Below are 14,578 nucleotides of genomic sequence, written 5' to 3' on the forward strand. Positions count from 1 at the left end.
AGTCCAAAATGCAGTACTTGGATGCAATCTCAAAAACGACAGAATGATCTCTGTTCATTTCCAAGGCAAACCATTCAATATCACAGTAATCCAAGTCTATGCCCCAACCAATAATGCTGAAGAAGCTGAAGTTGAATGGTTCTATGAAGACCTATAAGACCTTTTAGAACTAACACCCAAAATAGATGTCCTTTTCATTATAGGGGACTGGAATGCAAAAGGAGGAAGTCAAGAAACACCTGGAGTAACAGGCAAATTTGGCCTTGGAGTACGGAATGAAGCAGGGCAAAGACTAATAGAGTTTTGCCAAGAAAATGCACTGGTCATAACAAACACCCTCTTCCAACAACACAAGAGAAGACTCTATACATGGACATCACCAGATGGTCAACACCAAAATCAGATTGATTATATTCTTTGCAGCCAAAGATGGAGAAGCTCTATACAGTCAGCAAAAACAAGACCAGGAGCTGACTGTGGCTCAGACCATGAACTCCTTATTGCCAAATTCAGACTTAAATTGAAGAAAGTAGGGAAAACACTGGACCATTCAGGTATGACCTAAATAAAATCCCTTATGATTATACAGTGGAAGAGAGAAATAGATTTATGGGTCTAGATCTGATAGACAGAGTGCCTGATGAACTATGGAATGAGGTTCATGACACTGTACAGGAGACAGGGATCAAGACCATTCCCATAGAAAAGAAATGCAAAAAAGCAAAATGGCTGTCCAGGGAGGTCTTACAAATAGCTGTGAAAAGAAGAGAAGCAAAAAGCAAAGGAGAAAAGGAAAGATATAAACATCTGAATGCAGAGTTCCAAAGAATAGCAAGAAGAGATAAGAAAGCCTTCTTCAGCAATCAATGCAAAGAAATAGAGGAAAACAACAGATTGGGAAAGACTAAGAATCTCTTCAAGAAAATCAGAGATACCAAAGGAACATTTCATGCAAAGATGAGCTCGATAAAGGACAGAAAAGGTATGGACCTAACAGAAGCAGAAGATATTAAGAAGAGATGGCAAGAATACACAGAAGAACTGTACAAAAAAGATCTTCACGACCCAGATAATCACGATGGTGTGATCACTGACCTAGAGCCAGACATCCTGGAATGTGAAGTCAAGTGGGCCTTAGAAAGCATCACTAAGAACAAAGCTAGTGGAGGTGATGGAATTCCAGTTGAGCTAATCCAAATCCTGAAAGATGATGCTGTGAAAGTCCTGCACTCAATAAGCCAGCAAATTTGGAAAACTCAGCAGTGGCCACAGGACTGGAAAAGGTCAGTTTTCATTCCAATCCCAAAGAAAGGCAATGCCAAAGAATGCTCAAACTACCGCACAATTGCACTCATCTCACACGCTAGTAAAGTAATGCTCAAAATTCTCCAAGCCAGGCTTCAGCAATACATGAACCGTGAACTTCCTGATATTCAAGCTGGTTTTAGAAAAGGCAGAGGAACCAGAGATCAAATTGCCAACATCCGCTGGATCATGGAAAAAGCAAGAGAGTTCCAGAAAAACATCTATTTCTGCTTTATTGACTATACCAAAGCCTTTGACTGTGTGGATCACAATAAACTGTGGAAAATTCTGAAAGAGATGGGAATACCAGACCACCTGATCTGCCTCTTGAGAAATTTGTATGCAGGTCAGGAAGCAACAGTTAGAACTGGACATGGTACAACAGACTGGTTCCAAATAGGAAAAGGAGTTCGTCAAGGCTGTATATTGTCACCCTGTTTATTTAACTTATATGCCGAGTACATCATGAGAAACGCTGGACTGGAAGAAACACAAGCTGGAATCAAGACTGCCGGGAGAAATAACAATAACCTCAGATATGCAGATGACAACACCCTTATGGCAGAAAGTGAAGAGGAACTCAAAAGCCTCTTGATGAAAGTGAAAGTGGAGAGTGAAAGAGTTGGCTTAAAGCTAAACATTCAGAAAAGGAAGATCATGGCATCTGGTCCCACCACTTCATGGGAAATAGATGGGGAAACAGTGTAAACAGTGTCAGACTTTATTTTTCTGGGCTCCAAAATCACTACAGATGGTGACTGCAGCCATGAAATTAAAAGATGCTTACTCCTTGGAAGGAAAGTTATGACCAACCTAGATAGCATATTCAAAAGCAGAGACATTACTTTGCCAACAAAGGTTCGTCTAGTCAAGGCTATGGTTTTTCCTGTGGTCATGTATGGATGTGAGAATTGGACTGTGAAGAAGGCTGAGCACCAAAGAATTGATGCTTTTGAACTGTGGTGTTGGAGAAGACTCTTGAGAGTCCCTTGGACTGCAAGGAGATCCAAACAGTCCATCCTAAAGGAGATCAGCCCTGGAATTTCTTTGGAAGGAATGATGCTAAAGCTGAAACTCCAGTACTTTGGCCCCCTCATGCGAAGAGTGGACTCATTGGAAAAGACTCTGTTGCTGGGAGGGATTGGGGGCAGGAGGAGAAGGGGACGACAGAGGATGAGATGTCTGGATGGCATCACTGACTCGATGGACGTGAGTCTCAGTGAGCTCCAGGAGTTGGTGATGGAGTGGGAGGCCTGGCGTGCTGTGATTCATGGGGTCACAAAGAGTCAGACACGACTGAGTGACTGATCTGATCTGATCAGATATATACATATATATATATATATATATATGTAGATGATATATGCCTCTCTCAAATATCATTTAGAGCTAAAGCAGAAGGAATCATGATTAAGACAACTTATTTTCCTTCAGAAAAATCCTATCCCTGGGTGCCAGCCAGGGACTCTGTCTGCTTGAGGCAGCCTCCATGGTTTTGCCGAGCCTCAGATGTGAGACTCTGAGACACAGCGGGGGATCTGAACAGGACTGAAGCTCTGGGGGCTCCTTCAGGACAGGGTCCTCCTGGGTAACCAAATTTCTAAAGGCTTTGGAGTTCTACTCAGAGCTGCATGGCAAGTTTCATCCTGAGATTTAGCATTTCTGAAAAGCTAGGTCAGTGTCTCTCCAACACTGAGATGGACAGATGTTACAAAGTGAGGGATGGTACTTAGTGATGGAGGTCCTCCTTAATCCAGTGAAGGGCTCCCCACTGCTGGGCCTGCTTCGTGATACTAGGCTGGGAAGATGCGTTCAGTGGCAGCGTCATCCTCCCACTCTGTCTCTGATGAAGGGAAACAGAGCACCCATCTGCCCACCACGTGTCCCACTGAGATTTCATGAGACAGGTGTGTGATTGTGTTGCAGTGAATTAAGAGAAGTTTTTTTCTCTCTCTTTCTTTTTTCCCTTTTGTGTCTTTCTCCACTTGAACTGTTCCTAACCTACAGTCTGTATTGATAACCAAGTTTCTTCTTTGCAGAAGACTAACCTATTATGTGAACTACACCTGACACCTATGGCTCTCCATTTCTACAGGAGCCACATTCTGCATGTATTATCCTTTAACTTGTTCTAGCCACATCCTGATACTTAACTTTATCGCATCATAAACCTCCCCTTGTGTAGTTTGTTTTTCCCTTCCTTTGCTGTATGTTGCCTCATGTTGATGCTTATCTTTATGGTGCACTCTCTTTGGAAGCTACCCCATAGTGGTTTGCCTTCCCCCTTTTGTAGTACAGGAAGAAAGTCACCAGGAAATCCCCAAAGGACAATGGACCCAACCACAGGGACCATCTGCCAGACCCAAATACCTAGCTACCTGATACTGGCCTATTGACTGTTTCCCAACAGTGCAAAAGAGAGAATTCAGGACCACTACACCTTTTGTCCTGTATCTCCAAGCCCTGACTGTGAGACCCAACTGTATGATCCCCTGGATTCCCGATGGAGGGGAGACAGGCTCCTTGAGGCAGGAACCTATTGTGTTCTCCATTCTGTTGGCTTAATTATTAAAGCCATCTTTCTGTGTCCTCCAAACTCTGTCTCCACAATTTTTATTCAGCTCTGGTGGGCAAAGAAAACCAAGATTTTGGCGACAACTGTTGCTGCCAACCCGTAACAGGCTAGCTGGCATGGGGAGCAGGTCGGGACCACTGAGTCTCTTCCCTCAGTGCCCCAGGGCCCAGAAAGAGAGTGGCTGTCTCTGCAGATGCTGGGAGTCAGCAAGTCTTGCCCAGGGAGTGAAACTGCCTCTGAAAGAGTTAGTCCCTATTTGGGCCTGAAACAGCCTTTCATGGAAACAGTGTATGTGTTAGTTGCTTAGTCATGTCCGACTCTCTGCAACCCCGTAGACTACAGCCCACCAGGCCCCTCAGTCCCTGGAACTCACCAGGCAAGAACACTGGAGCAGGTTGCCATTTCCTTCTCCAAAAGGAACCATCAGTTCAATTCAGTTCAGTTCAGTTCAGTCACTAAGTCGTGTCTGAGTGTTTGCCACTCCATGAATCGCAGCACGCCAGCCCTCCTTGTCCATCAACAACTCCCAGAGTTCATTCAAACTCATGTCCATTGAGTCAGTGATGCCATCCAGCCATCTCATCCTCTGTCGAGCCCTTCTCCTCCTGCCCCCAATCCCTCCCAGCATCAGAGTCTTTTCCAATGAGTCAACACTTCACATGAGGTGGCCAAAGTATTGGAGTTTCAGCTTCAGCATCATTCCTTCCAAAGAACACCCAGGACTGATCTCCTTTAGGATGGACTGGTTGGGTCTCCTTGCAGTCCAAGGGACTCTTAAGAGTCTTCTCCAACACCACAGTACAAAAGCATCAATTCTTTGGGGCTCAGCTTTCTTCACAGTCCAACTCTCACATCCATACATGACCACTGAAAAAGCCATAGCCTTGACTAGACGGAACTTTGTAGGCAAAGTAATATCTGTGCTTTTCAACTGTCACCTAGGTTGGTCATAGCTTTCCTTTCAAGGAGTAAGCGTCTTTTAATTTCATGGCTGCAGTCACATCTGCAATGATTATGGAGACAAAAAATAAAGTCTGACACTGTTTCCACTGTTTCCCCATCTATCTGCCATGAAGTGATAGGACCAGATGCCATGATCTTAGTTTTCTGAATGTTGAGCTTTAAGCCAACTTTTTCACTCTCGTCTTTCACTTTCATCAAGAGGCTTTTCAGTTCCTCTTCACTTTCTGCCATAACGGTGGTGTCATCTGCATATCTGAGGTTATTGATATTTTTCCCTGCAATCTTGATTACAGCTTGTGCTTCTTCCAGCCCATAAGGAACTATAGAAATAAAGAAAGTGAAGTCTCCCTTTTATGTCTGACTCTCTACAACCCCATGAACTGTAGCCCACCAGCCTCCTCCATCCATGGAATTTTCCAGGCAAGTGTACTGGAGTGGGGTGCCATTTCCTTCTGCACAGGAAAACAGTGGGCAGATTCAAAGCCCTGGAAGGGTGAGGGTGGGGCTGGGGAGTGGGTAAGCGAAGGTTCCGCAAGAAGTCTGTGCCCCTGCCTGGGGAAACAGGCAAGTCTGTGCCCCTTGCCACACCCCTGCCCATCAGCTGAAATGACTGCCAGGTAAAAGTTCCTGGTCAAAAGGACAGCAGGAAAGCTTTTTCTGGGGTTTTCCCCAGCCTCATTAGCATACGAGTGACTGCCCCTGTTTTGTGCTATAAAGGCCACTCCCATTACACACAGGGAAGAGGCTCAATTAACCAGTTCCTAATAAACAAATCCACAGCCAGCACGGAATTCCTCCCAGAACCTGGGACCTTTATAAAGCGGCAAGCATAGCCTCTTCTCCAGTGTCAGCCGCAGAGCTCGGGACACCAGCATGAGGCTCCATCACCTGCTCCTTGAGCTCCTCTTCCTGGTCCTGTCTGCTGAGTCAGGTGAGCTCGTGAGAGCCCCGGGGGGAGCCATGGGCTCTCTCTCCTGTTTCTACCTCCTTCTGTCCTGCTACCCTTATCTACATGTGGTCAGACTAAACCTTCATATTTGATGCTTCTGAGAAGCCAGTGCTGAGTCCTTAGTAGCGAGAGGGATCTGAGAACCGCCCTGTAAAATTCCTGGCTGTTTCTAAGCCACTCTAGCGAGTCAAGCTTCTGAGCCCATCTCCTCATTGGTCTCATGAGGAGGAAATAGAAGATGCCTCTGTTAAGTGACTCTCCTTTTTTTCTTTTTCATAAAAGCAAGAAATTTGATTTTCTCCCATGACAGAAGCACAGAATGCTGCTTTATAAATCTTTCTATTTGAAGGGTGGCGGCTCTGGGCGACCAGACAAGTCCAGAGGAGAGTCAGGCCGAGCCTGGGCTTCAGGAGCTGCCCTTGGGACGCTCCGTGCTGAGTCTCCTCAGCAGGAAGGTCCTCCAGGACACGTCGCTGATGATGCGACCCTTGCTCCACAGCTGGGAGGCAGCACATCCAAAGCAGTGTGCAGGATCGGCTGTCTGATTTTCATCTTACCTTTGATATTTCCGGAAATAGGATGAAAATATGTAGGAAGGAAGGAGGGAGGGAGGGAGGGAGAGGATGCAGAGACTGAGACCTGAGACAACTGATTAGATGTCAAAATCAAGTTGAAAAGGCCTTGTATGATGAGTGTTGTTTATGAACCCAACTCTTAGCACAGTGGCAGGGAGAGAGGACAGGGGTGTAAGGAATGTGGCCTCTCAGTGCCCGGGCCCCGGGTTCTATCCCTGGACAGGGAGCTAGAGAGGAACCAGAGGTGTCTTGTGGCCAAAAGAGAAAAAGGCCTGTGAGGAAGACGGGAAGGTGGCTAGTCAGGAGGAAACCACAAAGGGAGGAGGAGAGGGGTTGACTGGCACCAGTGCTGAGAGCGTTCTGAGTCAGTAGAGACGATGATACAAAACTTTTTTTCCTGAACCATTGTCACTGTCAGCTGTAAGTTGCTTTGAGAGTAAGTTCTCTTTAAACAGTTCTTACACTTTCAGCTGCATCTTTTCCTTGTATCTCAGCTCCACTACTTGACTGACTCCATGAGTTGGAAAACTAAACTGTGAAAATAGACCCCTGCGGGCTGCTTCTGACTCTGGGCGGGAAGGTGGATGTAGCAGAGCTTCCTGGTCTTTGCCCTCGTGGTGGAGCTGATCCCGCACACAACCGGGGTTCTCATGCCCCAGTCCCTCAGCCTCTGGTTCTGGAAACGGAGGGTCCACCAGAACCTGGGCAGGGTCAGTATCTGTCTGCAAGCTGGTCCACGGGGCCCTGGACTCACATCCTGTTGTCAGGAGGCTGTGTCCGCATCTCAGCACAGAAAGCCCCAGGGCCTCACTCAGAGGGGACACAGCTGGCCTTCTCGAGATGCTGCTTTCCTGCTGACACGTTTTTCCCTATTTCTTCTCTTTTTAGGATTTACTCAAGGTGTAAGATTCCTCTAAGCTGCTGTAGGAATATAGGCATCTGTGTGCCGATCAAGTGCTCTGGAAACATGAGACAGATCGGCACCTGTCTTGGAGCCCTAGTAAAATGCTGCAGGAGGTGGTAAAAGAAGGCAAAGACGCGGCCAAGCCCAATGTGGAAACTGCACCCTTCGACAGAGCATCTAAAATTTAAACCAGAATAAATTTTATTCAAAGTTAAAGAATCTTGCCCACTGGTCATTGATGTTGTTGTGTGGTGTCTGATCCCAAGCGAATTCCGAAGTCCCTGAGGATGCTCTCTGTGCTACCCACGTGAACCATTGGGGAATTGTGGTGGGGTGCTCTGTGCTCCCAGGGGTGTAGACCCTGTTCCTTTGGGGCCTGACCTTCCCCAGCCCCTCTGTCTGCTGTCCTTCCTGCTTCCCAGCCAAGGGCACCCTGTCCTGCCCCACATCTCCCCTCAAACATGCACTCCAGGGGTCCAGAATCACCAGCACACCAGTCCCATAGGAAAGCCCCTGCCCCTGCTCCAGGAGGAAACCCCCCTCCTCTGTCCCCTGCAGCCCTCACTTCCATTTGTTTTGTGCTTCTTACTCCTGCCTTGGGTGCACATGGATACACTTCTGATTCCCTTTTGGGCTGTAAGATCTCTATAGGCATGGATAGTCCTATTCCTGTAAGTGCTGGGCATTGAGACGAGACATTGCTTCACAAATTGTCATCAACAAATCATCTCTGTGTGTACATGATATGATGCAACTAGATGCTATGGAAAAACAAGTCCTGTGGAAAGCACAATTCAATGAAGAAAACAGCACAGAACACAGAGACCTCAAGGGGCGGGGCGAGCATGCTGACCTCAGCCTGCTTGCAGTTTCTTCAGAGGGTTTGCTAGTTAAACAAAGAGCTTTGCTGGTGCACACTGTATGTGTGAGTAGCTCTCCAGTCTTTGCACTAACTCTTCCCTCAGTGCAAGCTGAGGTCACCAAGGGGATGGTGTTAGGAGACAGGGCCTTTGGGAGGTGATTTGGTCATGAGGGTGGGACCCTCCTGGGTGGAATGAGGGCCTTTATGAAAGAGACCCCAGAGAGATGGCTCACCCCTTGTGCCCTCTGAGGACACAGGGAGACCATCCTCCACCAGCCACCTGCTCTGTCTTGATCGTGGAGCTCCAAGCCTCCAAAACTGAGAAATAAGGATCTGTTGTTAGTAAGCCCTTATTATAATACCACATGTAAAATAGATATCCAGCATGGATTTGCTGTGTAACTCAGGGAACTCAAACAGGGGCTCTGAGACCAGCTAGAGTGTGGGTTGGGGAAGGAGATGGTATGAATTTCGAGAGGGAGGGGACATGGGTGAACCCATGGATGATTCTTATTTTTCTATGACAGAAAACCATGAAATTTTGTAAAGCAATCATCCTTCAGTTAAAAAATAAAGTGCAAAAAAAGAGCCACCTGGCTTATGGTGTTTCTGTTTCAATAGCCTGAAAGGGCAGACACATGACAAGTGAGAATTACAGCACAGGTGGAATTAAGGTACCTAATCATTCAGCCTTAAGATAGGGAAATGACGTGGAGTATCTGGCTGTGCCCAATGCCATCTCATTACAAGGACCTTTAGATGTGGAGGAGGGATGCAGACCAGTGTCAGAGATGCACGCTGAGAGGCTAAACCAGCCTCTCATCAGCTCACACTGATGTGCAGAGGCCATAAGTCAAGGACGGCAGGCAGCTTTTCTGAGTTAGAAGGAAGGAAGCCTCCAGAAGGAACAGCATCCTGCTGACACCGTGATTTGAAGCCAATGAGATCCATTTGGGACTTTGGATCCTCAGAACCACAATAACAAGTATGTGTTCCTTTAAGCCATGTAGCTTGTGGCAATTTGCTACAGCTGCCACAGGAAATCAATACAGCAGTAGCCTAAAATCATGTCTTGAGCCTAAACTTAGCAGCTCAAAAGAGACAAACCTGTGTATGTTTAATGGAGGAAAAGAATGATAACAGCTGTCAACATTTTACTCAACTTTATATTTCTTTTTTCACAGAAATGCCCATGGTGCATCTGCCAACTCTTCTTCATCTCAAAGGTTGTATTTGGGACTCAGTCTTACACCTCATATATCTTGTATCCCTTTTATCCTTTATTTTTTGTTTGTTTTATTATCGTGGAACATTTATCTGCCATTAAGTGTGGTTTCGTGGTACTGTTTCTATTAAATTTTGATCATATTCTTTGTTGGGATTTCAGTTTTTAATTTTTACTTAATTTTAATTTGCATTCTTGTATCTGTTGATGTTTTATTGCCATAACATTTCTGGGTGTCATGTTGGACTCCTGCATGGGAGGAATGCTTGTGTCATTTCAGCACCGGGAAGATGATGGCTTTCCCATGTCACTCTTGAGCCAAATGGGCTCATGCTCTGGTCCAAGGCCAGCCTTTCCACCTGGGTCCTGGGTCTCATTTCTCATGCTTACTCAGGGGTGAGACCCAAACTGTCTCTACCTCTTGCCGCCATCTAGTGCAGCTACAAAAACTAAAAGCAGGGACTTCTCTGGTGGTCCAGTGGTTAAAACTCCAGCTGCCAATGCAAGGGGCATGGGTTCAATCCCTAGCCAGGGAACTAAGATCTCAGATGCTAGAGTTCAGTTCAGTTGCCCAGTCATATCTGACTCTTTGTGACCCCAAGGACTGCAGCATGCCAGGCCTCCCTGTCCATCAATAACTCCCGGAGATTACACAAACTCATGTCCATCAAGTCAGTGATGCCATCCAACCATCTCATCCTCTGTCATCCTCTTCTCCCCCCACCTTCAATCTTTCCCAGCATCAGGATCTTTTCAAATGAGTTACTTCTTCCCATCAGGTGCCCAAAGTATTGGAGTTTCAGCATCAGTCCTTCCAAAGAATATTCAGGACCGATTTCCTTTAGGATGGACTGGTTGGATCTCCTTGCAGTCTAAGGGACTCACAAGAGTCTTCTCCAACACCACAGTTCAATGGCATCAACCCTTCAGTGCTCAGCTTTCTTTATAGTCCAACTCTCACAACCATACATGAGTACTGGAAAAACCATAGCTTTGACTAGATGGACCTTTGTTGGCAAACTAATGTCTCTGCTTTTTAATAAGCTGTCTAGGTTGGTCATAGCTTTTCTTATAAGGAGCAAGCGTCTTTTAATTTCATGGCTAAAATCACCATCTGCAGTGATTTTGGAGCCTAAAAAATAAAGTCATCTATTGCTTCCACTGTTTCCCCATCTATTTGCCATGAAATGATGGTATCAGATGCCATGATCTTAGTTTTTGGAATGTCAAATTTTAAGTCAGCTTTTTCCACTTTCTGCTTTCACCTTCATCAACAGGCTCTTTAGTTCCTCTTCAATTTCTGCCATAAAGGTGGTATCATCAGCAATCTGAAATTATTGATATTTCTCCCAGCAATCCCGAACCAGCTTGTGTTTCATCCAGCCTGGCATTTCACATGATGAACTCTGCACAGAAGTTAAATAAGCAGGGTTACAATATACAGCCTTGACTTATTACTTTCCCAGTTGGAACCACTCTGTTTTTTCCATGTCTGGTTCTAAGTGTTGCTTCTTGAGCTGCATACAGGTTTTGCAGGAGGCAGGTCAGGTAGTCCATCTCCTTCAGAATTTTCCACAGTTTATTGTGATCCACACAGTCAAAGGCTTTAGCATAGTCGATGAAGCAGAAGTAGATGTTTTCTGGAAATGTCTTGCTTTTTCTATGGTCCAACATATGCTAGCAATTTGATCTCTGGTTCCCCTGCCTTTTCTCAATCTAGCTTGTACATATGGAAGCTCTCAGTTCATGTACTGTTGAAGCCTAGCTTGGAGGATTTTGAGCATTACTTTGCTGACAATCAACAGTCTGCATTGATAACTAAGTTTCTTCTTTTCAGAAGACTAACCTATTATGGAAACTACATCTGTACCTGTTGCCCTCTAACTCTGCAGGAGCCACTCTCTGCATCAATGATTCTTTAACTTATTCTAGCCACGTCCTGAACTTAACTTTATGGCATCATAAACCTCCCCTTGTAGTTTGGTTCCTCTCTTTGCTCTATTTTAACCTCATGTTGATGCTTAACTTTATGGTGCACTCTCTTTGGAAACCACCCCTAGTGGTTTGCTTTCCCCCTTTTGTATTGTAGGAAGAAAGTCACCAGGACATCCCCAAAGGACAATGGACCCAAGCACCGGGACCAACTGCCAGACCCAAATACCAAGCTACTTGACACTGGCCTAGTGACTGTTTCCAAACAGTGCAAAAAGAGAGAATTCAGGACCACTACACCTTTTGTTCCATATCTCCAACACATGACTGTGAGCCCTGACTGTATGATCCCCTGGATTCCCAATGAATGGGAGACAGGCTCCTTGAGGCAGGAACCTATTGTGTTCTCCCTTCTGCCGGCTTAATGATTAAAGCCATCTTTCTGTTTGTCCCAAACTCTGTCTCTGCAAATTTTATTTGGCTCCAGTGGGCAGAGAAAACCAAGATTTTGGTGGCAACAATGCCAACGAGTCTGGCTGGTCCCCCACCTCTCCTCCAGGATGACTCCTGCCAAAGGGGATCAGGAGGCATCCTGTGTGACCTCACTCACCTCTTCCTCCACCCTTTGTTGTCCTGGCCTCTAATCATGTAGCCATGGACAGGGGCTCCCAGTGTCTCTGCCACAATCCACCTGAGAAGGGCAGAGGAGCCATCTGCAAGGTAGGTTTCCAGGAGAGAGAGAGGGGGGGAGAGAGAGAGAGAGAGAGAGAGAGAGAGAGAGAGAGAGAGAGAGAGAGAGACATCTATAGTTGAAGAAGGGGTGGGAATAGATGCATAACAATTAGGGAGTCAGGGTAAAGGATCACTTTCAGTATAAAAGTATAAGAGAGAAAGGCGGCCAATTGCCTGTAGTCTATACTTTCTTTCTATTATTGTAAAAGTACTGTTGCTGGGGCCAAGGAAGTAAAACCCTCACAGCTGTTCTGTAGAATTAAGTAAGACTTATTTAAACAGCTTGCTACAAACACTTGCTCTGTTTTTAGGTTGATGTCACTAAACTAAAATAGATTTCCACTTAGTGAAAGATTCAAATGCTGATCAAAAGATTAAAAGTGAAAACATTTTATTGCTAAATTGCCTCAGGACAGAGAGAAAAACGTCAGAACATATAGTTCAGGTAAGATGGAAGAGAGGTCGTGAGTGAAGGCTAAAGACCATGATGTATTATGACCTGTTTTGACCTGTTATGTTGGGAATGGGTGAGTGGGTGCTTGTGCTCGGGAACACTTTGGGATAAAGCAACTTAATAGGCTCTCTACAGACCTTCAAAACCCTAAGGATTATGCCCAAGCCTTCCTTTCTTTTCTGCTTCCCTCCCTCATTCTCTCCATTCATCCATTTGTTTATTCACCTATATGTTGACTCTTCACACTAGTACCTATTCATAGAAACAAATGTTTGACTACCTGCTCTATGCCAGGAACTGTTCTAGGTGCTGAGACTGTAACTTAATAAAACAAGACTTGTTACTTTTGAGACTTACATATGAAGAAAAAGAGAGATATGAGCACTATAAAGGAAAACCAAGTGGAGAGAAGGAAGACATGCAAAAAATATCAATGATTTACCTGGTATGCATGTGTACTAAGTCACTTGAGTTACGTGAAACCCTTTGTGACCCCATGGACTGTAGCCAACCAGGCTTCTCTGTCCATGGGACACTCCAGGCAAGGATACCAGAGTGGGATTCCATTCCCTTCTCCAGGGGATCTTCCCGACCCAGGGATCAAAACTGCATCTCCTGCATTGGCACGTGGGCTCTTTGTTACTAGAGCCATCTGGGAAGCCCCTTATCTGGTATCCTTTGGTGCTTTTCACTCAAGAATACATTGACAAATTACCTGTATTAAGAAATACTCTAGCCCATGAAGCCTCACATCATTGTGGTGTGTGCAATAGCTTGCTTAGGATGGATCAATTCTCTCTGTAAATGTTAGCAAAAAAATTTAAAAAAAAATCATGAGAGTGCAAGAAGACCGTTTTAATTTCGAAAATTCCTTCTCATCTTTCGATTGTAACTTGTATACCTGTGGCGGATTCATTTTGATATTTGGCAAAACTAATACAATTATGTAAAGTTTAAAAATAAAATAAAATTAGAAGAAAAAAAAAAAGCTGTATGTGTGTTGGGTTGTTGTTGTTCAGTCAATTAGTCGTGTTCAACTCTTTGCAACCCATGGATTGAGAGTGTTTATTCTGAAACGAGAAATGGACAGATGCAGAGACATGAAATAAAGGTGAAAAAAGAAATGAATAATTTTCTAACAGAATTCAGTGTTTTATGATTTCTCTCCAAAAAATGCTCCAAACCTCAGAGCCATAAGCAGAAGTGAGAATCAATGTGGAAACCCTGACTTCTTGCAAACCTCTTCCTTTACGACAGGCAAACACTTGGACCATGTGTCCAAAGATGAAACATCCTCAAATTAGGCCCAGGCCCAGCTGAATATCTCTGCTGGGATAAAAGCACTTTCTTTCCAGCTGAAGTCTTCAAACTCTCTCCCAGATCGCCTGCCCCGATTCAGGTGTGCCACCAGACACTGGGTCTACTTGGAATTCCGAAAACTCCTTTCCCATCATGAAGCTACTCTACCTTCTCTTCCTCTTACTTGTGTGTCTTATCCACACAACATCGGGTTAAGTGGCAGATGCAACTGGTCGGGTGATATGGTGCATGACCGTGGAGCCTAGAGTAGGGAAGGTCAAGTTGATTCCTCATCCAGTGAGGTGCTGAAGGGAATAATATCAAATCTGAGAGAAGCATAGCATATGAGACCTGCTCCATTTTACACATAATGAAAGACAAGTTTAAAGAAGTGAAAAATAGCCTCCCATGATTGCCCTTAACTAGTTGGTGGTAAACCCATAAATTGTGATGGTGATAGAAAACATTTACAGGGGACTTTATGGCTTACAAACCATTTCCATGTGACTAACAGTAACACTAATAATAATAGGAAATCATGTTGACCTCTTCCAATCCCAAAGAAAGGCAATGCCAAAGAATGCTCAAACGAACACACAATTGCACTCATCTCACACGCCAGTAAAGCAGAGCTCAAAATTCTCCAAGCCAGGCTTCAGCAGTACATGAACCATGAGCTTCCAGATGTTCAAGCTGGTTTTGGAAAAGGCAGAGGAACCAGAGATCAAATTGCCAACATCTGGTGGATCATTGAAAAAGCAAGAGAGTTCCAGAAAAACATCTATTTCTGTTTTTTTGAGTAT

General features: G+C 45.0%; 1 long non-coding RNA gene across 1 annotated transcript; it reads left to right on the plus strand.

Moving 5' to 3' along the window:
• Positions 1-5,598: 5,598 nt before the first annotated feature.
• Positions 5,599-7,487, plus strand: LOC147343485 (uncharacterized). Its single transcript, XR_015156029.1, has 2 exons — positions 5,599-5,774; positions 7,256-7,487. It is a non-coding gene; the product is annotated as an uncharacterized LOC147343485 (long non-coding RNA).
• The last annotated feature ends 7,091 nt before the right edge of the window (positions 7,488-14,578 follow it).

Source organism: Bos grunniens, chromosome 27 (assembly GCF_055505025.1).
Source record: "Bos grunniens cultivar Pamir isolate PY7600 chromosome 27, Bosgru_T2T1.0, whole genome shotgun sequence".
Lineage (NCBI taxonomy): Eukaryota > Metazoa > Chordata > Mammalia > Artiodactyla > Bovidae > Bos > Bos grunniens.